At 37.8% G+C, this 23,507-nt stretch overlaps 1 protein-coding gene across 3 annotated transcripts in view; it reads right to left on the bottom strand.

The window, feature by feature from the left end:
- CCDC149 (coiled-coil domain containing 149) overlaps nucleotides 1-23,507 on the bottom strand; it is a 147,053-nt gene that overhangs the window by 110,435 nt on the left and 13,111 nt on the right. The window contains exons 1-2 of one of the 3 annotated variants that reach the window (XM_078148933.1): nucleotides 22,610-22,639; nucleotides 21,940-21,997 (exon numbers count right to left, since the gene is read on the bottom strand). The exons of the other annotated variants lie outside the window; for them this stretch is intronic. The gene's annotated coding sequence lies outside the window, so the exon portion shown is untranslated. Of the gene's footprint in view, nucleotides 1-21,939; nucleotides 21,998-22,609; nucleotides 22,640-23,507 lie in introns of those variants that run through there. 3 annotated transcript variants of the gene reach the window in all.

Genomic DNA, 23,507 nt, shown 5'->3' with positions numbered 1-23,507 from the left:
CTAAAATATGCAAGCATCAGAAAATATAAAGGACACAGAAAATGATACATAGTCATTTTAAGAGGGAGAAAGCAACTATGGGGAAGGTATCAGGAAAGGTCTTGTATGGGAGGTGGCAACTGAGTTGTGTTTTGGAGGGATTCAATCACTTAGAGGTGAAAATGCAATCCATTCCAGAAATGAGAGCCACCTGCTATGGGCTAGAAGAGCAGTCGAATCGGAGTGCTTTGACTTAACCTTTAACCCTCACACTTCCACTGTACCAACCAGGCCTCTTCCTAGGCCAAGATGCAATGGAGCAGCCCTGAGGTAGATGCTCTGATCTGTACCTAGCTGTGGGACCTTTGGAAAAGGAGGGTACGGGCACAGCTCTGGAACACGGGCAAGCACCCCCAAGGAACCCAAAGAATTTCTGTACTATCTGCATTTATTTCCTCACTGGTAGCTTTTATATGCTTTTATCTCCCTTTGGTCTGCTTTCACCACTTCATGGAGTGCTTTTAACTGGGAGTTACTGAATATGTTTTTATAAAAAGAAATTGCATATCTTCACCCTTAGGCTCTGAGTGGTCCATTGCACCACATAGAGGCCTGGGGTACCATTTTGTGCCAAGGCATGGTGGTGAGATGCAGAAGCAAGCTGTACTGGAAAGATTATTGGCTCTGGAGTTAGGAAAATGGGTTCAAATCCTGCCTTTCTCAATTAACTAGTTTTTGTGACCATGGACGAGTCACTTAAGTTTCCTCCTCAGTAAAATGAGGGAATTAAACTAAATGTCTCTAGTGACCCCTCCAGCTCTCGATCTCAGATCCTATGTTGTGCTTGGGGAACAGCTAGCAGGCCAGTTTGAGTGGTACGAAGAGAACATGAAGGAAAGTAGTACGACTGGGGAAATGGGCAAAGGTCTTTAAATGCCAGACCGAGATTTTTTTAAAAAATTATCTTTTTGTTAAAACTACAGGAGTTTCCAGAGAGAGTTTTTGCTCTGACAGGCAGTCATCCTCAAAATTTGACCTAGCAAATATTATATTGAAATTTACTCCATGAAACAGTTAAAATGGCAGACTGAACGTTTCTGGGAACTTAAGTTATTGAAATTCTCACAGGACAAATTAAATTGTATTAGTCCTTTTAAAAGGGCTGCTGGTGGTGAAATGGATAGAGTTCTGGGCCCAAAGTCAGGAAGACTCATCTTCCTTAGTTCAAATCTGACATCAGATACTTACTAGTTGTGTGACCTTGGGCAAGTCACTTGACTCTGTTTGCCTCAGTTTCCTCATCTGTAAAAAGAGCTGGAGAAGAAAATGGAAATCTCCAGTAACTTTGCCAAGAAAACCCCAAAGAGGGTCACGAAAAGTCAGACACAACTGAAAAATGACAACAGTCTCTTTAAGGCCAAGACTATTCCCCAGTGAATGTCTCTGAACCATCAATAGAGAGAATGTGATAGCCTCACGAGCAAAAAGCTCCTCTAGATGATCAGCCAGTCAAGAAGCATTGATAAAGCACCTACTCTGTTCTTGGCACCAGACATACAAATACAAAGAAGGAAACAATCTCTACTCTCAAGGAGCAAAGATTTAAGTTAATTATGGTTTTCAGTAAAAATGGGAGCATTGAAGAGACCTGACAAATCGTGCTTGCTTCTCAGGCCAATGCTGCACACGGTTTTACTTCCCATCATTTCTCTTTCCCTTGGTTCCCCACCCTATCCCCTCACCACACACACACTTGTGTTGTTTGTTGTTGTTGTTGTCGTTGTTAAGAAGAATTTAAATGCTACAAAGCAATATGGGTCAGTCCACCTCACTCTGAATGTCTTGCATTGGTGCCTGGCATCCAAAAAAACCCTGAGAGGTTCAACCAGAACTCCCTGCTACAGTATATTAGGGTTTTTGACACTTTCTCTCTCAGTAAGGAAAATGCAGCAGCAGTCAGAATTGGTGGAGACGGTCATGCCAAAATGATTTACTAAACACAGACAACCAAGATGAATCTGACTCTCCCGAAAGAAGCTAAGGTGTCATGAATAGGCACAGTCAAAGAGGGCAGCCTGCAGTGAGAGGAGAGAAGGACAGCTAAAGTGGGCCAGAAGCACGCGATTGTCTCTTTGTGATGGGTTGAAATGGAAGCATCAGCCAAAACTGGGGCCGAGCTCAGCTACCTCAGGAAGAATAACTGTTCAGCTCCATTTTTTTCTCCTCTTAAAGCAAGTCCTGGTTCTAGCTGTACAAAATTCAAAATCTTCATCTTTAACAGAGCCATGGGCACTATGCTTAAAACCTCAGAATTCCCATTTCAATGAACATGCCAAATTTTAGGGGATGTAAAATGTGCCATGGATCAGCCACAATACATTGGATCTGCAAATCTTCCTTTGATGACCTTTGTCCCAAAATTTGTGCCTGCTATAGAACAAAAACACACCAACATCCACATGCAATGATAGGAGTTTGACATTGTCTATTCTAGGAGTTGAAACCTGAGTCCTGAAAAGAACCCAGAACTACCTCAGGTACTTTATCTTAAACATCTAAGACACAAATTTTTAATTCCCATGTCAGGATATTATATAGTTCAGATTTTTTTTTTGGTTTGTTTTTGCTAGGCAATGGAATTAAGTGACTTGCCCAGGGTCACACAGCTAGTAAGTGTCAAGTGTCTGGTCTGAGACCGCATTTGAACTCGGGTCCTCCTGACTCCAGGGCCGGTGCTTTATCCACTGAGCCACCTGATGGCCCCATAGCTCAGATTTTTAAGGAATAAGGATGCACTTTCCAGGGTCAAAGTTTGAAATGTCATTAATCTGGCTCTCAAAATGAGTAAATACTGTTAATCCTATTTGTTCCTTTAATCTGTACCTTAAAAATAATAAGGCCTCACATCTTTATAGCATTTTAAAGTTTATAATGGATTTCACTGCTCCCCTAACAAACCTACAAGGCAGATACTGAACTCAGTGTTATCTCCATTTAACAGAGGAGGAAATAAGGCAGAAAGGGGAAATTACTTGCCTGGTTTGCTTCAAATCCAGGACTTGAATCCAGGTCTTCAAGACTACAAACAGCAGTATTCCACAAAATATTGCTGGCCAAATGCTTATATTTTGGTCCAGAGTTGTGATTTTATAGGTGTAGGGAGCTCCTAGGGTGGAAACTCTCTCCATCAATGCAAATCAGCAACTCTTCTGTAACTTTTAGCTTAGGGTCACATAGCCAGTATGCATCAGAAGCAATATTTGAACTCAGGTCTTCCTGACCCTGAGGTCCACCCTCTATCTACCACTCTATGCTGCTAAATCCCAAATAATCAGAAAAATGGTCAAGCTGTAAAGTGTATTACAGAGAAAGGAACAGAAGCCTCCAAAATATGGACAGTCAATCCCTGCATCATCACCAAGAGTTAACTAACTGTGCAGGGGAATCTTTCTGGGAGCATGGCAGTTTTCTTCAGTTCACCAGTATGCTCCTGAATGATTTCTGTAATCAAAACAGCTATTTTCCCTCCTCACCTCTGTCATCTTATAAGAAGCTCTCTCTAAACAACAGGTGTTTAAATTCTCCACTGAATTTCTTTCCTTGAAAAAAAATGAAAATGTACATGGAGGCAGATCTGTGCTGAAATTTACTCTCAAGTAAACATCCATTCAGAAGTGGGGGAGAATGTGGGCAGCCCCGGCAGCCCCACACAGGTGTGCTCATTGGGATGAGCTAAAGGAATGATCACATATTTAAATTAATTAAGAAAGCTGCAGGATTGTCTATACTAAGAAACAAGCTGCCTCTTGGAGGAGTCACACAAAGGCACTGACCCTCAGGGGCTTACTCTAGGGACATCAAATGTTGTGTCTCACCGGGGCTTTCAGATCTCTAGGATGAAAGATGTAGAGCCCCCAACATCAAATCCAGCCCCTTTGTTTTATGGATAAAAAAAAAAATGGAAGCCCAGGGAAAAGTAAAGGAATTTGCCCAGGGTCACAAAGAAAGTAAGAAATGAAGCTGGTATTTGAACACAGTCATTCTGATTCCAAATATAACACTTCCCTCTCTAATTTACATTGTTTAAAATAGCATGATTTATTTCTAGGACACAGATTAGTGGTGAGAAGTACATAGGATATCAGATAATATAGAAGTACAAGATTTTAGTTCCGGAAGGAACCTTTGAAATAATTTATTTCAACCCTCTTAGTGTGAATATGAAGAAGTTAATCCTAGGAGAAGTTAATTGACTTGTTCAGAATCTATACTGGTGTTAATTGACAGAAAACCAGGATTTGAACTAGAGGCTTCTGATTACAAATCCAGCATTCTTTCCCCTGCACTACACTCCCAGATTAAGTCATCAGTTATTGTCACCATCTTCAAATCACAAAAGTGTTTTCAGATGTTTGCTTTTCCATGTAAATATTTCTGGCAACTTTATCATGCTCACTTATTTTGGCTATAGGAATAGAGCTCCTCAGTTGCTGATGAAGTCTCTATAGAATAAATCATCTTGGTCTAAATGGCATGGTTGGTTGATTATATGGGGGGGAGGGACAGAGAGGTATCAGTTTCTCAATGCAGGATTTGCTATGGGATTTCTTGCTCACGCCCTGCGGCAGCATCAATGATCCTGTCCCAGTTACACTTTCAGAATTAAGTTTCATTTTTAGGTCTCTGACTACCCCCTTCCTCTTCTTATCTGAATTTCCACTCCATACTAAAGGTTTGGCAAGGCCCTCAGACCCTGTGGGGCTGAATCAGGAGGAAACACCAAAGACTGCACAGGATTCTGTGAAGCATAAGGTTGAAGCTTTGGGGGGATAGGTTAAGCCAGACAACTGTCAATTCCCTGGCCTTCTCTGTCTCTTGCCTGCTCATCGGGCATTGACTTCCCAGCCAAAAGCTGAACATTTTATATTGGATATTATTTAGACAAGAAATCCCATAGTAAATGCCTACTTCTCTCAACTTCCTCTATTCAAAGGAACCCTGGTACTGGTCCAGCCTAGACCTTCCGTCTATGACAGCTCAGCTCCTTACTCAGAGCTAGCCCCTTTCCTCAGGAAGGCATTGCCCTTCCCCACCCCATCCTTGCCTATGCACAGATATTTCCTCCAGCTGAATACCATAGTTTGTTCTCTAAAAAATGCTCCCTTTTTTAGCTCTGAGTTCTTGGGTAGAAATCTTGGCACACCTGAGGCAACACCTGAGGAGTGTGACAGGACTTTTTGCATGTATTAGGACTGACACCTTTTGTTCATATTTCTTCCTTCCCTACCTACATCAGGGATCCTGAATAATGCCTTTAGAGTCCTGAATGCATGCCTAATGATATGGGGAAGAATTTCCTGGAGAAATATCCCAGGAAGTCCCACGGTTCTCTATCCTAAAGAAGTCAAAGCTATACTTGCAACGATCTTAGGGTATGCTTAAATTTGAGCTAAAAATTGTGGTGAAGCTTGACAAGTGAGTATCACCCACCAACAATTACAATATAAATCAATTAAGATTTTCCAAATATTTTTGTATAAAAAACAAACAAGCACCACATAATAGCCCACTTATTTTGATCAATACTCCCTATAGTAAAATTTCAGTACAACAAAAGAAACTGGAAAGTCCCTTACCGTTTGTTGTAAAGGAATTAGGTTGGATAGGATATCCACTCAGAGAATTACATTTTCTGAGTGTTAAAACCTTGCAGAGTACGGAATGAAAATGAACATGAGAGAACTGTGGCAGGGAACTAGAGATGTTAGGGAAAAAATTACTCCTTTCAATTCAACAAAATTTAATTGAGTATTAAGTTTGTCATCTTATTTTAGCTTGGAAATCATATGTATGTAGATGCTATAGTTTTAGGGGAGTTTTTTCTCTATGTCATAACCAGAACATAGCTGATTATGGTGAGGTGCTCAGTAAATGCACCAGTAAGAAATCATTTTAAGAGGAGAAGGAGAGAGGGAGGGAGAAAGGGAGAGAGGGAGAAAGGAGGAGAGGAGGGAAAGAGGGGGAGAGAGAGAGGGAGAGGTGTATTGGAAAAGGAGTTATCCTGGAAGTCACTCCCCATCCCCTGACACTAGAGCTTTTACATTGCCATTTAGACGCTGTTTGATGCGTGGGAATGAGAAGACAGAGTCCTAGAACTCTATCTTCCTGATTCATCACAGTCTATGATATTCATCTCCTCTACACACCCACTCTTAGTTTATGCCCTCTGTCCTCAGTTCCCTCCCTTCCTCCCTTTCATATCCCTTCAGTACCTATCTTCTCCATTCTGTTATTCCCTACTTATGTCTCCCATGGCAGATGAGAATGCCTGAGTTGAAGTCTGAGAAAACTATTTAAGTCTCTCATCTACTATTTATGAGTTGTGTGACATCAGGCAAGTCACTTTAATCTCTCTGACCCTTGGTTTCCTCATCTGTAAAATGGGGATGATAACAGCACTTAACTCACAGTTTTGTAAGAGTCATATCACTATGTATACAAAGCAATCACAAAGCATGTTATAGATGTGAACTGCGCATACACACACACACGTGTGTGTGTGTGTGTGTGTGTGTGTGTGTGTGGTGTGTGTGTGTAGATGACCTGCAGCTGAAACTTTCGTGTGTGTTTTCTCTTCTCTTAGAATGTGAGTTCCTGGAGCACTGGGCCAGTTTTCCTTTTCTATTTGTATTCTCAGCATACAGTACAAGGTTTCGTATATAATAAGTACTGTATTCATTCATTAAAGAAAGGAAACAGGTATTTGAAGCTGGAGAGCCAGAATGAATTGGGGATAGTCAACTGATTGGCTTGTGTGACAGGAAGGGAATACAAAGCAGTGAGGTTGACACATGGGGTAGAAGATGATTAGCTTATGATGAAAGAGTTGATGAAGGTCTAAGTTTCTCTGGCTTAAGATTCTATTAGAGAAACTGGCAGGGGGCAGGGCAGGAGGAGGGGGAGAGGGAGAAGCCAAGATGGTGAAACAGAGGCAGGAACTCAGCTGAACTCTCCCAACATTTCCTTCCAAACAATTTTAAAATAATGCCTCAACTAGAATTCTGTAGTGGCAGAGCCAACAAAAGGTTTAAACGAGACATTTTTTGAGCCCAAGACATTTAGAAGATTGGCAGGAGAGGTCTGTGACACCAGGGTGGGGGCCACTCCAGAGCATAGTGCACACAGTGACAAAATCTGCAGCAGGTCTTGGAAGCAGCTGCAACAGTGTTAGCAGTAGTTTGGGGAGCTCTCACCCCAGAGATGGTAAGCAGTTTGGACAACTGGTCAAAACGACCTTATAGGGAGCCCTTTGCAAACTGGCACAGGGTGAAGGACCCTATTGCATTGTCTATATGCAACTCCAGGTCTCAGTTCCTGGGAAAAGAGGAGCTCTAGCATTTGTGACTGAAGGGGAGTAGGGTCCCTGATCACAGTTCCAGGGTGGAGAACAAGCCATCAATCAGCTCCCTAAGAAAAAATCCGCAGGACCAGATGGATTCACAAGTGAATTCTACCAAGATTTAAAGAACAATTAATTCCGATACTATAAAAACTATCTGAAAAAAAAAGAAAGATTTCTACCAAATTCCTTTTATGGTATAAATATAGTGCTGATATTTAAATCAGAAAGAGCAAAAGCAGAGAAAGAAAACTATAGACCAATTTCCCTAATGAATATTGATGTAAAAATTTTAAATAAAATACTAGCAAGGGGATTACAGCAATATATTTCGAAGATCACATACTATGACTAGGTAGGATTTATACCAGGAATGCAAGGATGGTTCAATATTTAGAAAACTATCAGCATAATTGACCATATCAAAAACAAAACCAACAGAAATCACATGATTAACTTAATAGATGCTGAAAAAGCTTTTGACAAAGTACAAGGCTCATTCCTATTAAAAACACTAGAGAACATAGGAATAAATGGAGTTTTCCTTAAAATGATAAATAGTGCATCTATCTAAAACCATCAGCAAGAATTATCTGTAATGGGGATAAGCTAGAAACCTTCCCAATAAGATCAAGGGTGAAGCAAGGGTGTCCATCATCAGCACTATTATTCAATATTGTACTAGAAATGAGAACTATAGCAATAAGACAAGAAAAAGAAATAGAAGGAATTATAACAGGCAATGAGGAAACAAAATGATCACTCTTTGCAGATGATATGATGGTATACTTAGAGAATCCTAGAGAAATAACTGAAAAAACTACTTGAAATTATTAATAACTTTAGCAAAGTTGCAGGATATAAAATAAACCTACATAAATCATCAACATGTCTATATATTACCAACATTTCTATATATTACTTTGTTGGTAATATATATCTCTTCCAGCAGGAAGAGACAGAGAAATTCCATTTAAAATAACTGCAGACATTATAAAATACTTGGGAGTCAACCTGCCAAGACAAACCCAAGAACTATTTAAACACAGTTACAAAACACTTCATTCAAATAAAGTCAGATCTAAAGAACTGGAAAAATATCAATTGCTCATGGACAGGCTGAGCCAATATAATAAAAATGACAGTTCTACCTCAATTAATTTACTTATTCAGTGCCATACAAACTACCAAAGAATCATTTTATAGAGCTAGAAAAAAACACTTTTCTGGAAGAACAAAAGATCAAGAATATCAAGGGAATCAATGAAAAGAAATGAAGGTACTTTAGTCATACTAGATCTCAAACTATTACAAAGTGGTAATCATGAAAACAATCTGGTTACAAAATAGAATAGCTAATCTGGAATGGATTAGGAATACACAATAGTAAATGACACTAGTAATCCAGTGTTTGACAAACCGGAAGATTCAAGCTTTTGGGACAAGAACTCATAATTTGACAAAAAATGCTGGGAAAACTAGAAAGCAATTTGGCAGAAACTAGATATGGACTAAAATTTCACACTGCATAACAAGATAAGATCAAAATGTGCTGGACTTGGAGTCAGGGGCACTGGGTTAAAATCTCAACTCTGCCACTTACTACTTACATGATCTTTAACAATTCTGGGCCTCAGTTCCCTTATCTGTAAATGAGTGGGTTAGAGTAGATGTAATGTGAGATACCTCTCCCCTCTAGACCTATGATCCCATGATCTTTAAAGTTCCTTTTAGGTTTAATAGACTCTTATTTTTTCTTTTTAAAAATAGATTTGTTATTTCTTTATTTTAACCTTCATTTAAATTTTTTCCCCCAAATTCTCTCCCTCCCCTCTGTTCCTCCCCTACCCACTGAGAAGGCAAGAAATGTGATTCCAATTTTACATGTGAAATCATACAAAATATATTTCTATATTAGCCATGTTATAATAGGAAAAAAAGCAAGAAAAAGTATACTTCAATCTGCACTCAGTCTCCATCAGTTCTCCCTCTGCAGGTGGATGGCATTTTTCATAAGTCCTTTGGAATTGTCTCAGATCATTGTATTGATCAGAATAGCTAAGGTGCTCACAGCTGATCATCATATAAAATTGCTATTACTATATGCAATGTTCTCCAGGTTCTGGTCACCTCACTCTGCTTCAGATCATATAAGTTTTCTCAGGTTTTCTGGAACCATCCTGCTCATCCTTTCTTATGGTACAATAATATTCCTTACAATCATATACCATGTGTCCAGCCATTCCCCAATTGATGGGCATCCTCTCAATTTCTAATTCTTTACCACCACAAAAAGAGCTGCTATAAATTTTTTTACATATAAGTCCTTTTTCCTTTTCCTTTGGTATATACTGTGCTTCCTCTTTTACCAAGAAGAGTCTAAAGATTTATGTATGGATAACCACTTGTGGGGGACAGTTATAGTGGGAATTCCATTCATGTACAGGTTGGAGTAGTTGACCACTGAAGCCCATTCTAACTCTCAAATTCTGTGTTCTGGCTCCAGAATTGGTACTATACCATGATTTTTGTTGATAGAAAAAACAGAAATAAAATGAGATGCTGAAGAGCTCTTCTTCCGTCTCTCTAACACCAATCCATCCATCCTAAATGATGGTCCTAACCCTTCCTTGATTTCCTTTTTGCTTCCAACTTGGCTTTTTTTAAGCCCCCCCTTTTTTTTGTTCCAACATTCTTAAATAAAGGGCAATGGAAGTGTCATCAGTTGAGTCATGGACTACATTTCACCAAGTCTCAACAGCATCTGTGAAGTTGTACTGACCTCCTTATGATAAGATTTCTAATTCACTACAGGCCATGAGGACCATCACCTGTCTCTTCTTGGATCTTGACTTTTAGAAACTATTAGAATTCTCCACTGAAATACTCCTTATTACGTGATACCTACTAGCCCCTATATAACCTGGCAAACATTTTTCTTCCTCCCCTTCTATTTTTAACTTAAAGCCTTCTTGATGAAACATTGCAAGTTCCATCAAATAAGTTGATGAAGCAACAAATTCTTCTTGGCTCTCATTAGATGCATTCCATCTCTCAACCTGCAGACCAATCAATAAACATGAAGTAAGCCTAATTATGTGTTAAGCAGAGAGTATACAAATGCAAAACTGAAATAGACTCTGTCCTCAAGACACATACAATCTACATGGGTCAGGGGGGGAAATACGTGTTCGTTGTAAATACAGGATATATACAAAATATATACAAAGTGCTTGGAGGTGGTGAATAATTGAGGCAGTCAGAAAAGAGCTCTTGAAGGAAATGGCACTTGGCCTGAGCCTTGAAGGGAGCTCAGGATGGATATGAGGAGAGAATTCTATAAACAGAGGAGAGCTTGGACAAGGCATGGAGACAGAGAGTGGAATATCATATATAGGGAACGAATAGGCCACTTTGACAAGAGTGTAGAGCACAGGAGCAGGAGTCATGGGTTATGAGATAAGTCATTACTTCCCATCAGATGGAAAAAATATTCTGGAGAAGAGTTTTAAATGCCAAACAGAGAAGATTGCATTTTGTCTCACAGACAGTAGGGAGCCACTATAGAGATTCTTGAGGAGATGAGTAACAGATTCATGCTTTAGAAACAATGTGTCAGTTCTGGGGAGGATAGATCAAAAAGGAAAGAAGCAGAATATAGGGAGGCCAATTGATAGGTTACTACAGTAGTTCAAGGGAGAGGTGATGAGGGGACTGAACTAGAGTGGCTATGATATCACCAGAGAGGAGAGAAGAGATGCAAAAGGTAATAAAGAAGATAAGAGCCCCTTACTCTTATATTTCATGCCCCAGCCCAGAAATCCAAATACTGTCTCCAACATCAAGTTATTCACTTTTGAGATTTTCTTTTCTAAATTCCCTATCTTTAATTAGAAGCAGTGATAAAACCATCATATGTGTCCCTAAGATCCTTGGTATCCTGACCACATCCCTTTGCCATACTTAAAAATATTTGGTGAGTAAAGTTAAAACTTTTTAGCATCTTTATTAAAGTCTTTCCAAATCTGGTACCACTTTATCTTCCCAAAGTTAACTTCTATTGCTCTCCTCCATATCCACTATACTCTAGTCAAACTGGACTAGTTTCTATCCCCCTTATGAACCCTGCAATCTCCTACCTCCATGTCTTTGCTCAGTCTGTTTTCTATCTGCCCCACTCCTAAATCACTGAATTCCTTCTCATTCTCTTAAACTAAACTCAAACGACACTTATTCTATGAAGCTTTTCCTGAATCTCCAGTTGGTAAGGACATTTACCCTCTCAAACCCAACAGAATATATTGTTTGCACTTCCCTTATGCACTTACATATGATTTCATATTATCATAGTGTGTCAGCCAGGAGACGCTTGATCTCTTTGCCAAGTGAAACAACCTGACAGCCAAAGGCAACATCAGTATAGAATATAAACTCATTTGCAAAACATTACAGGGGAAGATGGGGAAAGATTATGAGCAGTTAGCATCATTTCACAAAACAGCGAACAGCAGCCCAGGGGAAAAGTGTGAGGAAAACTTGGTTTGAGATCTCGCTAAGCCAGACCTGTAAGTATTTTGCAACTATTTTTATCACCAATGACAGTAAAATCAAAACCTTTAGACCCTAAAACCTCAGTCCCTGATGTGTTATAAGAGGAAGTAGAAGTAGCACCAAGAAAATGAAGTCAGAGAGAGCAGCTCAACTGAACCAAATACACATAAAAGAAAACCATGCTGGAAGCAATACACAGAAAGAATGATTCTCCAGATAAGTAAAATAGAAGATATCAAGTGACTGGAAGAAACCTCAGTCTTACCACCTGCAAAAAAAAAAAAAAGGGTGCTTGAAAGGGCTTCAATAACTTTGGACCCATATGCCTACTCTCTCATCTTCATAAAATTACTATAAGCCTAACTTATACAGTTATCAAAAGTAGATCGATGAAAATATAACATACAAGCTTTCACAAATAATTATCTACAGCAGACAACTAACTTTAATAATGCAAGATCCTACTGTGTTTCTTCTCTTTAATTCTATTTTTTTTAAAAGAATTTGACTTCATAGAGTAAGATGTAGAGGCTCTTCTCCAACAAGGTATTTCTTAAGCCTACTTCAAGACTATGCAAAATTTCTCACTAGATACAACTGCAGAAACAATTCATTCAGCAAATCTCCAATTAGCCATAGCAGGTGAGGTACAAAACAGGCAGACTTGTGTTTACCAAAGGTATTTAGCATTATCATGGAGGGTGATTTCTTCAGGATTCAAGTAGAACAGAGATTCCCTGAATCAAGAGTTCTTAACCTGGGGTCTGTGGATTTGTTTTCATGTGTATCTGTGTGTGTGTGTGTGTGTGTGTGTGTGTGTGTGTGTATGTGTGTGTAGAGACGTCTATATCTCTAGAAATAGAGATAACTAGACAGATTTCTATACATATATCTAGAGAAATGTCTATATTTCTAAACAGATAACTAGGTAGATATCTATAGAGATATGTGATATGTGATAACTAGAGATACATAGAAAGAAATAGTGATATACTAATTCACTGCATGTCATAATCTGGGCAATAAGCATTCCTGATTGTCCAGGTGTAGCTTGTTAGGCTAATCTCTTTGGAGGGGCAATTGATCTCATTGATCTCATCTTTCTTAGCATTCTGGGGTAGGATGCAATCAACACAATGTCATCTGCAAATTGAATCAACCAGGGACCTCATCATCTATAGCATATAGATATCTATTTAGGTATATCTATAGATATCGATCTAGTTATCTCTATCTAGAGATAAAAAGATATCTCTATCTAGACAGCTATAGATATCTACAGTACCTATCTAGAGATACAGACATGTCTTACCTATGATACAGATAGTTTTTCAACACTGATGAGACTGGCTTGTTTCACAAGGACATTGGCAAATGAACCTATGTAACTGAAATGGCCTCTAAAGCCCCTGGCTTTAAATCATTCAAAGACCATGCAACCATGTTATTGTTGGCCAATGCCAAGGGTGACTTTAAGTGAAACCCCTAAGTTTATGTATTGATCAGCTGATGAAAATAGGCCCAAAGACTTGAAGAAACTTAATTCTGTATTTCCCCTGGTTCAATATTCACTATTTCATGTTCACAACAACTCCATAGAACATAACTACTGCAAATGAGGAGAATCATCTGTACTTCATTTTGTGGGCTTTGTATTTGTCAAATGCACACATGAGACAAATGGCTAACGTATTGGCTGATAGAATCAGGATCCAAAAAAAAATCTCAACAGGTTGGTATATTGGGCTTAATGTAAGATGTTAAAATTTAATAGGAATAAATGAAAAGACTTAAATGGGTTAGAACAGTGAAATCCCCAAGTTCAAGATGGCAAGAAGGTCACCTTAAATAATAATAATAATGATGATAGTAATAATAATAATAAGAGCTAATATTTTATAGCACTTTCTATATGCCCATTGTTGTGCTAATATCATCTCATTTGATCGTCACAACAACCCTGGGTGGTAGGTGCTATTATTATCTCTATTTTTCCTGCAGTTGAGGAAAGAGAAGCAAACAAAAGTTAAAGTAACTTGCCCAATGTCACACAGCTAGGAAGTATGTGAGGCTGAATTTGAACTCAGGTCTTCCCAACTCCAGGTCTTGTACTCTATTCACTGCACCACTTACATGCCTCTAATAACTAGGTCTAGGGATTTTAGTGGACTACAATCTCAATTACATTCTGGGGAAAAGGAAGAACCACATGTAAACAGGCAAATATATACAGTTAGTCAATAAACATTTATTAAGTATGTTTTAGGCACTGTTCTAAGTATTGGAGATACAAATACAAACAGATAGTCCTTGCTCTCAAGAAGTTTACAATCTAATGGGAGAATACAACACACAAAAGGAAGCAGAAAAGGAGAAGGGTGTTGTGGTGTTTTAGGAGATGCTGATGTATGGTGGAAAAATCAGAGAAGTCTCAAAGTAGTAGTAGATGCTCTGAGCTGAGCTCCCTCCTACAATGGAGGTAGGTTTTAGAGTTCGGGCTCCACACTCAGAGGGACAGAGAGTAGCAATGAGGTACAGTACAGGACAATTTGAGAAAGGAAAGTGCACTGAAAACTAGGGGAATCACAAAAAGTTCTTCTTAAGAGGTAGCCCAAGATCTGAGCTTTGCCAGACATGCTAAGGCTGTTATTTGGAAGAAGTATCAGACTTATTCTGCTCATCTTTAGAGCACAGAGCTAGAAACAATGGGTTGAGATTGTAAAGAAGATCTAGGTTTGACATAAAGAAAAATTTCCTAACAATTAAAGCCTCCAAATGTAGACTGGGAAGTTTCCCCTCTTTTGAGGTCTTCTAGCAAAGGCCGAACATTCTTTTGTTGGGTATGGTGTGGAAGGGACTCCCTTTCAGCTACAGGTTGGAGTGGATGGCCTCTAAAGTCTCTTCCAGTGCTAAGATTCTTTGAATACTGGTGTCAAAAAGATGAGTTTTGGTTCAGGATGCAGCTTAGGATGGATGAAAGTACCACACTACCACACTATTTCTCAAATGTAAACAAGTCTGTTCTCTTCCTTGTATTTAATTCTGGGTCCATATTGTGTCCATCTGCAGTGACTAATTATCTACATAATCCTTTTCCTGTATGACAATCAGCAGGTATTTGAAAAATTCTTCTGCAGCCTCCTCACCTGAACAGCCTGCCTCACCCGCAAGTTTAACATTTTTCAACCAGTATTGCCTTTTGAAATCTGAGAGTCAGCCAGCACTAGCCAAGAAGGGTTTATAACATTTTCCTGACCCTGGGTAATGTAACTGTAAATTTCTTTGGTTATAAGCCTTACGATAATGCTGTTCACTAAGTTTTGGGTTTTTTTTCAGTAGTCATCTGATGAATCCACAAACTTGGCTATTTTTCCATCTTTTCCATAGCTTCATCGCACACTATAGATGTTACTTTAAGACTTTCCAGAGCAGTCTCACATACATATTGGCAAGTTCCTCTTCCTTTTTCTGGATATAGCATATTGTTGATTTATTAACATTGAACTCATGGCCAAAAACACTATAACTCATGCCTGAATGACGCTTATCTAACACATGTATTTTCTCTATTTTCTCAGTAAGGTATATCACAGCCTTCCTGTGCTTAGGAGCACTAGGTAGCCCTTCAGCACTCTACTTGGGAGCCATTTTAAACAGTGAAATAAAAAAAAAAGCACAAAAATGTGGGAAATGTGGCACTAAATACATCACAAAAAGGACACTTGTTTACAGCTGAAAAGAAAGCAAAGTGTTTGCTAGTTTGATCTCAGCCAGGAATGTGTCAAACAACTCAAATTTTTCACCCTTCTGCACATATTAAGGAATGACCACAAAAGCACTAGGAATGTTGATTTGGGGATTACAAATAAATTTTAGGGAGTAAGGGAATTCACAAATACAAAATCCAAAAACAATAAGAGATCAACTGTATTGTGAATAAAGCACTTTGCAAATATTAAAGTGCTCTATAAATATCAGCCATTATTATTGTTATTATTTATTATCTATGTCTTTATCCAAGTCATTGATCTGGACAGCATAGGGTAAAAGAGAGATCCTTAGAGCACTCCACTAGAAATCTTTTCAAACTGACAATGAGTCTTTAGTAACTACTCTTTGGGACTGGCCATTCCACCAGCTCTGAATTATCTTAATTCTATTATTGTCCATCTCACAGCTCTCCATAAGGCCCACAAAAATAGCATGAATTTCTTTGTCAAATGCTTTGCTAAACTGTATATTGACTAAATAAATAACATTTCCCTGACCAACCAGTCTAGTAATCCTGTCAAAAAAATTAGGGGAACTTATGGAAGCCAAGATGGTGGAATAAGTAGTAAATTGCCATAACTCTCCCATACTCAGCTCCAAACAACCATAAAATAGCACCCCAAAACAAATCCTGGAATAGCAGAACCAGCAAAAAGATGGGGTAAAACAATCTTTGAACCCAAGAAACTTGGAAGATCAACAGGAAAGGTCTGTCTCACTCAGGTAAAAGGAGAACGCAGTCCCATAAGCCAGCAGCAAGCCCCACCTCAGCAAACCAGTGGTAGATCTGAACACCAGTGTGGTGGAGCAGGCAAAGTCTAACACTAGGACACCCCTCTACACATGTGCCTCTAGCCAGGGTCACGGGCAGACTCTAGATCTGAGAACCACCGACTGCTTCAGCATAGCCCCGGGCAAAGAGGCAACCTCCAGTGGCCAGACTCCACGTTTTTTTACATAGCTCTGGGCAAACAGGTAGACACCAACCTTCTGGGTACCTAAATAAACAGGCAGCTGCCAGCTCCGGGAACCTGCCATGTGCTTCAGTACAGCTCTGGGTAAACAGACAATATGCAGTGGCCAGACAACCATGTGCTTCAGTGTAATCTTGGGGAAATGCAGAAACACCCCACTGGCCTTAGCACACACCATACACCACCCCTAGGACCCCAGCTCAACACCAGGTAGGCTACCAAACCCCTACCGCCTCCAGCAGCCCCAGCCATCCTCTACCCCACCCCCTCAGCACACCACCAGATACTTCTCCCTCACCCTCCACCCCTCCATGGGTCTCAGGGAAACATCAGTGCAGCACCAGGTAAAAAGGCAGCACCTGCAGCCCCTGGCACAAGAAGCCTGAGACAGTGCCCTTTCCACACTGGGAGCAGAGCTCAAATTTAAAAGAAAGGAAGAAGACCAAAAAGATGAGCAAAAAAACAACAAAAAAAGAATCTAACCATAAAAAATTATTATGGTGAGAGGGAAGATCAAGACACAAACTCAAAGGAGGATCACAATGTCAAAACACCTATGGGCAACACCCCCCCCCCAACTGGGAAGTGGTCTCAAGCCCAGAAAGAACTCATGGAAGAACTAAAAAAAAACGGAACTTAAAAATCATATGACAGGTAGAAAAAAATTGGGAAAAGAAATGAGAGTGATGCAAGATAATGATGAAAAAAGAGTCAACAGCTTCGAAAAATAAAATAACTGTTTAAAAACTAGAATGGAAAAGGAGATACAAAAATCCACTGAAGAAAACAACTTCCTAAAGAGTACAATTGGCCAAATGGAAAAGAAAGTACAAAAGCTAATCAAGAAAAACAATACCTTAAAAGTTAGAATTGAGCAAGTGGAAGCTAACGGCTATGAGACATCAAGAATCAATCAAACAAATTCAAAAGCATCGCTTGAACCTTACTCTCATCAGTATTGACTAAAAGAGGGGATAATATACATAATCAGTTGAATATAGAAATCTATCTTACCCAACAGGGAAGTAGGAGGGGAGGAGATCAAGTAAAGGGCAGGGAGACACTGACAGAAGGGAGGGCAGATTAAGGGAGGTGGCAGACAGAAGCAAAACACTGGTGAGGAGGTAAAGGATGAAAGGAGAGAGAGGACAAATAGGAGGAAGAATATGATGGAGAGAAATACACAGGTAGTAATCATAACTGTGAATGGGAATGGGATGAACTCTCCCATAAAACAGAAGCAGATAGCAGAGTGGATCAAAAGCCAGAATCCTACAATATGTTGTTTATAAGAAACACATTTGAAGCGGAGAGACACAGAATAAAAGTAAGGGGCTGGAATAGAATCTATTATGCTTCAGCCAAAATTAAAAAAAAAAAAGCAGGGGTATAGCAATCCTGATCTCAGACAAAGTAAAAGCAAAAATAGACCTCATTAAAAGAGATAAGGAAGGAAACTATATCTTGCTAAAAGGTACCATAGACAATGAAGCAATATCAATACTAAACATATGCAACAAGTGGTACAGTATGCAAATTCTTAAAGGAGAAGTTAAGTGAGCTAAAGGAAGAAATAGACAGCAAAACTATACTAGTGGGGAACCTTAACTTTCCTCTCTCAGAACTTGATAAATCCAATAAAAATAATCAAGAAAGAAACTAAAGAGGTAAATAGAATATTAGAAAAATTAGATATGACAGACTTTTGTAGAAAGCAGAATAGGAAGAGAAAGGAATACACATTTTTCTCAGCAGCATATAGCACCTACACAAAAACTGACTATGTAATAGGGCATAAAAACTTCAAAATCAGATGTAGAAAGGCAGAAATATTAAATGTATTCTTTTTGGATCATAATGCAATAAAATTGCATTCAACAAAGAGTAGTGTAAAGACAGAATGAAAATTAACTGGAAACTAAATAATCTAATCCTAAAGAATAAATGGGTCAAAGAACATCATAGAAACAGTCAATAATTTCATTAAAGAGAATGACAACAATGAGACAATATTTGAAAATTTATGGGATGCAGCCAAAGCAGAACTTAGGTGACAATTTATTTCTCTAAATTCTTACATCAATAAAATGGAAAAAGAATAGCTCAATGTATTGGGCATGCAACTAAAAAAAAAACTAGAAAAAGAACAAAATAAAAATCCCCAACTGAGCACCAAATTGGAAATCCTGAATATCAAAGGTAAGATTAATAAGACTGAAAGTAAAAAAAAAAAACTATTGAATTAATAAATAAATCTAGGAGCTGGTTTTATAAAAAAGCCTAATAAGATAGCTAAGCCATTGGTTATTTTGATTAAAAAAGAAAGAAAACCAAATATCCAGTATCAAAAATGAAAAGGATGAAGAAGAATGAAGAAGAAATTAATGCAATCATTAGGAAATATTTTGCCCAATTACATGCCAATAAATCTGACAATATGAGCAAATCAATGAATATTTACAAAAATACAGATTACATAGATTAACAGATTAGGAAACAGAATGCCAAAATAACCCCATTTTAGGAAAAGAAAGTGAACAAACCATTAATGAACTCCCTAGGTAAAAATCCCCAGGGCCAACTGGGTTCATGAATGAATCCTACCAAACATTTAAAGAACAATTAATTCCAATACTATATAAACTATTCAGAAAAACAGGCAAAGAAGGAGTCCCACCAAACTCCTTTTATGACACAAATATGATGTTGATATCTAAACCAGGGAGAGCTAAAACAGAAAAAGAAAATTATAGACCAATTTCCCTAATGAATATCAAATGCAAAAATTCTGAACAAAATACTAACAGAGATTACAGCAATATATCACAAATATTATATACTACGAGCAGGTGGGATTTATGCCAGGAATACAGGGTTGGTTCAATATGAGGAAAACTATCAACATAATTGATCATATCAATAACAAAACCAACAGAAATCATATGATTATCTCAATAGACTCTAAAAAAGCTTTTGACAAAATACAGCACCCATTACTATTAAAAACACTAAAGATAGGAATAAAGGGAGTGTTCCTTAAAATGATAAATAGCATCTTTCTAAAATAATCAGTTTCATATCTGTAATGGGGATAAGTTAAAGCCTTCCCAATACAATCAGGGGTGAAGCAAGAGTGTCCATCATCACCACTATTATTCAATATAATACTAGAAATGTCAGCTATAGCAATAAGAGAAGAAACAGAAATCAAATGAATTATAATAGGCAATGAGGAAACAAAACTATCACTGTTTGCAGATGATATGATGGTACACTTAGAGAACTCTAGAAAATCAACTTAAAAACTACTTGAAATAATGAACAACTTTAGCAAAGTTGCAGGATATAAGATAAACCCACATAAATCATCCACATTTCTTTGTATGATCAACAAAGCCCAGCAGCAAGAGATAGAAAGAGATATTCCATTTAAAATAACTGTAAACAATATAAAATACTTGGGAATCTACCTGCCAAGACAACCCAGGAACTATATGAACACAATTAAAAACCACTTTTCACACAAATAAAGTCAGATCTAAACAACTGGAAAAATATCAATTGCTCATGGGTAGGCCAAGCAAATTTAATAAAAATGAAAACTCTGCCTAAATTAATCTATTTATTAAATGCCATACCAATCAAACTACCAAAAATCATTTTACAGGGCTAAAAAATAATAACAAAATTCATCTGGAAGAACAAAAGGTCAAGAATATCAGGGGAATTAATGAAAAAAAAAAACAAAAAGGAAGGTGGCTTACCAATACCAGATCTCAAACTATATTATAAAGCAGTAATCACCAAAACTATCTCGTACTGGTTAAGGAATAAAGTGGTAGATCAGTGGAACAGAACAGGTACCTGGTGTTGGATAAACCCAAAGATCTCAGCTTTTTAAATAAGAATTCACTATTTCACAAAAATTGTTGGGAAAACTAGGTAACAATAAGACACAAACTAGGTATAGACCAACATCTCACAACATATACCAAGATAAAGTCAAACTAGGTGCTTGATTTAGACATAAAGGGTGACATCATAAGCAAATTGGAAGAGCAAGGAATAGTCAACCTGTCAGATCTATGGGGAAGAGAAGAATTCATCACTAAACAAGAGATAAAGAGCATTATGAAACGTTAAATAGATAATTCTGATTATATTAAATTAAAAAAGCTTTTGTACAAATAAAATTAATTAGATTAGAAGGAAAGCAGAAAGTTGGGAAACACGCATCTCTGATAAAGGCCTCATTTCTTAAATATAGAGAACTGAGTTGAATTTATAACAATACATTTTCCAATTCATAAATAGTCAAAGGATATGACAGGCAGTTTTCTGACAAAGAAATCAAAGCTATCTATAGGCATATGAAGTGCTCTAAATCATTTTTGATTAGAGAAATGCAAATTAAAATAACTCTGAGGTACCACCTCACACCTATCAGATTGGCCAATATGACAAAAAAGGAAAATGATAGATGCTGGAGAGGATGTAGGAAAATTGGGACACTAATGCATGGTTGATGGAGTTATGAACTGATCTAACCATTCTGAAGAGCAATTTGAAACTATGCCCAAAAGGCAACTAAACTTTGATCCAGCAATACCACTAAGTCCATATCCCAAAGAGATCATAAAAAAGGGAAAAGGACCTACACATACAAAAATATTTATAGCAGCCCTTTTTGTGGTGGCAAAATATTGGAAATTGAGGGGATGACTATCAATTGGGGAATGGCTGAACAAGCTGTATATAAGAATATAATGGAATCGTATCATACAATAAGAAATGATGAACAGGCAGATTTCAGAAAAACCTGGAAATACTTGTACAAACTGATGCAAAGTGAAATGAGCAGAACCAGGAAAATATTGTACACAGTATCAGCAATATTTTGCTATGATCAGATATGAATGACTCAACTCTTCTCAGCAACACAATGATCCAAGACAAGTACAAAGGACTCATGAAGGAAAATGCTATCCACATACAGATAAAGAACTGATGGATTCTAAATACAGATTAAAGCATATTTTTTTCACTTGCTTTATTCTTTTTTTGTATTTTTTTCTCTTTTTGATCTGTTTCTTTTCTCACAACTATATCAAACTGCCTACCATTTTTGGAAGAGGAAAGGTGAGGGAGGGAGGGAGAAAAAATTGGAACTCAAAATCTTGTAAAAATGCATGCTAAAATTTGTCTTGACATGTAATTAGGGGGAAAAAATAAAACACTATTTTTAAAAACCTTAATTAGAATCACCTGATATGATCTGTTCTTGATGAAGCCATGCTGCTCTTTGAAATGATTGCTTCCCTTGCTTTGTGTTGACCATGGGAAGAAAAGAACATGAGGGAGAAAAAAATAAAATTTTATTAATTAAAAAATTAAATTAAAAATGAATAAAAATCATTCTTCTTGCCAGAGAAAAAAGAAGGAAAATAAGATGTGTGGTTCCAAATTCTCTTATCCATGATCATCATTTAATTCACCCTAAGCATCACTATCATCCCTTCTTGGACCAAACCCTTTTTTCTCTCCTTAGAATTCTTCACCAGACTAAGCTCATTTCTAAGGTTTAGTACTCCTAACCTTATTCTTACAGGACTATGCCACTATTTCTTTATTCATTCTCTATCCATTTCCCTTGCTTTCACCTTCTGGATCTGCCATTTTAAAATCTGGGCTGGTCGATGAATTAGATCCTTGTGCACCTTTGTTAACTCTTTAGCCCCTTCTTCTTTTCCCCCTAATCTAAACTATTTCTTACTCCCACACTTTCAACTACCACCTCTAAGTAGAAGATGCCCAAACCTATAGCTACCAGTCCTAACTTCTCATTTGAGCTTTAAATCTTTATCGCCAAATATCTCTATGTCATTTTCCTAGACATCCCACCATAGCCTCCAATTTAACAATCTCCAAAACTAACCTTGTTTTTCTTCTTGCTTCATAATTTGTGGTACAAGTCTCTTATGTTTGAGATCCAGATGTTATTTTTTATTTTTCTCTCTTCTTTACCGCTCAAACCAAGTAATTTACCAAATTCTATTGTCTACCTCGAAAATATCTCTTGCATCTGTTCCTTTTCCTTTATTCTCACTAGGAAGGGAAAAGGAAGAAAATAAATCACTTACATAGTAACTATCATGTACACTTATCACATTTGATCTAGAATGACCTTAGTATAGATAGACTTCAATAAGTGCTAAATGGGAAACTACATTCTGCTGAAAGGTACTATACACAATGAATCAATATTAATACTAAAAGCATATGTACCAAATGGTATAATATATAAATACTTAATGGAAGAGTTAAATAAGTAACATGGAAAACTAGATAACAAAATTATAATAGTACGAAACTTCAATTTACCTCTCTCAGACCTAGTAAATTTAACCAAAAATATATAAAAACAAGTGAAAAACCTGAATGATATATTCAGAAAATTATATTCTAGGCAAGCTAGATATAATAGACCTCTAGAGATCACTGAATGGGAATAGAAAGGAGTATAACTATTTTTCATCTCTTCATAGCACCTTTACAAAAAATTAACCAAGGAGTCAAGTTGGCAGAGTGAGAGTCAGTATTTTTACTCCACTCACCCAGCATACCTCCTCCACAACATCTTAGAAAGTACACCAGGAATTCTGATCAGGAAAGCCAAAAAAGCCCAGGATAGCTTAGGAAGATATAGAGCTCTTTGGGCTATAGTCTGAGGCTTCCCAGGAGTGCACTGTGATGGCAGTGGTAAGTAGCATTCTAGCACGCAGGGACAATAAGAGGTCTGAGACTAAACAGGAGGGAAGGAAGCACTGAGGCAG

The sequence above is a fragment of the Phascolarctos cinereus genome, unplaced genomic scaffold (assembly GCF_003287225.1).
Source record: "Phascolarctos cinereus isolate Bilbo 61053 unplaced genomic scaffold, phaCin_HiC Scaffold_9;HRSCAF=440, whole genome shotgun sequence".
Taxonomy (NCBI): Eukaryota; Metazoa; Chordata; class Mammalia; order Diprotodontia; family Phascolarctidae; genus Phascolarctos; species Phascolarctos cinereus.
Note: the sequence above shows the minus strand (reverse complement) of the source record. Positions and strands in the feature narration are given on the sequence as shown.